This window comes from Euprymna scolopes, chromosome 46 (assembly GCF_053919585.1).
Source record: "Euprymna scolopes isolate OS-2025 chromosome 46, ASM5391958v1, whole genome shotgun sequence".
NCBI lineage: Eukaryota > Metazoa > Mollusca > Cephalopoda > Sepiida > Sepiolidae > Euprymna > Euprymna scolopes.
In genome coordinates, this window is record NC_136527.1 from 154751649 (window position 1) to 154754979 (window position 3331).

Sequence of the window (3331 nt, forward strand, 5' to 3'; positions counted from 1 at the left end):
GCTTAGTCGAACACTTTCCATGAAAATAACGATACATCAGAAACAAACTCGCAACATCTCTTCCGTGAGATAGAAGTTGCAAGGAAGAGAAAAGGACATCTCCTACGAGGCTACGACGTCTATTTTGAACTCTATCAAGGCAGGACAAGTCCTTTCTAGCAGCTCCTGCTCAGATGTGGCAACAGTATTCAATCCTTAAACGTACCTGGCTCTTATATAGATAGAGAATAGCATCAGCAGTGAGATATCTACCGGATCGATAGAAAGATCCCACCATTTTTCCAGCGGCCTTGGCAACAGATTTGATGTATGTGTTCCATTTAAGATCAGGAGTAATGGTCAAGCCCAGAAGCTTGTCAAAACTTGAGGCCTCCTGATGACGAGAGCCATTCATTTCAATTGATGCCAAATGTGGATTAGAATGTTGATGATGTAAAGAGAGAAGCTTGGTTTTAGATGCATTAAAAGTAACCAGCCACTCCTTTCCCCATTGTACTACGTGCTCAAGATCAGAGGAGAGAGAATTGGAGAGAACACGGTCATTTACTGTTTTAGATGTGGTACCATAAATGGTAGTGTCGTCAGCATAAATGTCTACAAATGATGTAAGGATATGATTTGGAAGATCATTAATGTAGATCAGGAAAAGAGTTGGGCCCAGGATGGATCCCTGAGGGACACCGGCATTAATACTGTGAGCTTCTGATTTTTGCCCCTCAACTACTACTCTTATGAACCTATCAGAAAGAAATGATTTAATAATTGAGAAGACTTTTCCAGCTATACCATAGCTAGCGATCTTATGAAGTAAACCTTTATGCCATACCCTATCAAAGGCTTTAGATATGTCAAGAGCAATTGCCCGTGAAAAATTGCCTCCATCGAGAGATTTGCTAATCCTATGCGATATAACTGTAAGGACATCTGCTGTAGATGTATTTTCTGTCTAAATTCATAGAATTAGATTTTATTCAAAACAAGCTGTTACTGATCGCATGATTAAATTGCTTAAAATTTAATTTTGAGTATTTTCTGTCTAAATTCATAGAATAAGATTTTATTCAAAACAAGCTGTTACTGGTCGCATGATTAAATTGCTTAAAATTTAATTTTTAGTATTTTCTGTCTTCTTCATAGAATTAGATTTTATTGAAAACAAGTTGTTACTGGTCGCATGATTTAATTGCTTAAAATTTAATTTTGAGTATTTTCTGTCTTCTTCATAGAATTAGATTTTATTGAAAACAAGTTGTTAATGGTCGCATGATTAAATTGCTTAAAATTTAATTTTGAGTATTTTCTGTCTACTTCATAGAATTATATTTTATTGAAAACAAGTTGTTAATGGTCGCATAATTAAATTGCTTCAAATTTTGTTTTGAGTATTTTCGGTCTACTTCATAGAATTAGATTTTATTGAAAACAAGTTGTTAATGGTCGAATGATTAAATTGCTTAAAATTTAATTTTGAGTATTTTCTGTCTTCTTCATAGAATTAGTTTTTATTCAAAACAAGCTGTTACTGGTCGCATGATTAAATTGCTTAAAATTTAATTTTGAGTATTTTCTGTCTTCTTCATAGAATTAGATTTTATTGAAAACAAGTTGTTACTGGTCGCATGATTAAATTGCTTAAAATTTTAATTTTGTAGTATTTTCTGTCTTCATATAATTAGATTTTATTGAAAACAAGTTGTTACTGGTCGCATGATTAAATTGCTTAAAATTTAATTTTGAGTATTTTCTGTCTTCTTCATAGAATTAGATTTTATTCAAAACAAGCTGTTACTGGTCGCATGATTAAATTGCTTAAAATTTAATTTTGAGTATTTTCTCTCTTCTTCATAGAATTAGATTTTATTAAAAACAAGCTGTTACTGGTAGCATGATTAAATTGCTTAAAATTTAATTTTGAGTATTTTCTGTCTTCTTCATAGAATTAGATTTTATTGAAAACAAGCTGTTACTGGTCGCATGATTAAATAGCTTAAAACTTAATTTTGAGTATTTTCTGTCTTCTTCAAAGAATTAGATTTTATTTAAAACAAGTTGTTAATGGTCGCATGATTAAATTGCTTCAAATTTAATTTTGAGTATTTTCTGTCTTCTTCATAGAATTAGATTTTATTCAAAACAAGTTCTTAATGGTCGCATGATTAAATTGCTTAAAATTTAATTTTAGTATTTTCTGTCTTCTTCATAGAATTAGATTTTATTCAAAACTAGCTGTTACTGGTCGCATGATTACATTGCTTTAAATTTAATTTTTAGTATATTCTGTCTTCTTCATAGAATTAGATTTTATTGAAAACAAGCTGTTACTGGTCGCATGATTAAATTGCTTAAAATTTTATTTTTTGTATTTTCTGTCTTCTTCATAGAATTAGATTTTATTCAAAACAAGCTGTTAATGGTCGAATGATTAAATTGCTTAAAATTTAATTTTGAGTATTTTCTGTCTTCTTCATAGAATTAGATTTTATTGAAAACAAGTTGTTAATGGTCGCATGATTAAATTGCTTAAAATTTAATTTTGAGTATTTTCTGTCTTCCTCATAGAATTAGATTTTATTCAAAACAAGCTGTTAATGGTCGCATGATTAAATTGCTTAAAATTTTGTTTTGAGTATTTTCTGTCTTCTTCATAGAATTAGATTTTATTGAAAACAAGCTGTTACTGGTCGCATGAATAAATTGCTTAAAATTTAGTTTTGAGTATTTTCTGTCTTCTTCATAGAATTAGATTTTATTGAAAACAAGTTGTTACTGGTCGCATGATTACATTGCTTAAAATTTAGTTTGGAGTATTTTCTGTCTACTTCATAGAATTAGATTTTATTCAAAACAAGCTGTTTCTGGTCGCATGATTAAATTGCTTTAAATTTAATTTTGAGTATTTTCTGTCTTCTTCATAGAATTAGATTTTATTCAAAACAAGTTGTTAATGGTAGCATGATTAAATTGCTTAAAATTTAATTTTGAGTATTTTCTGTCTTCTTTATAGAATTAGATTTTATTCAAAACAAGTTGTTACTGGTCGCATGATTAAATTGCTTAAAATTTAGTTTTGAGTATTTTCTGTCTTCTTCATAGAATTAGATTTTATTGAAAACAAGTTGTTACTGGTCGCATGATTAAATTGCTTAAAATTTAGTTTTGAGTATTTTCTGTCTTCTTCATAGAATTAGATTTAATTGAAAACAAGCTGTTACTGCTCGCATGATTAAATTGCTTAAAATGTAATTTTGAGTATTTTCTGTCTTCTTCATAGAATTAGATTTTATATGAAAACAAGCTGTTACTGGTCGCATGATTAAATTGCTTAAAATTT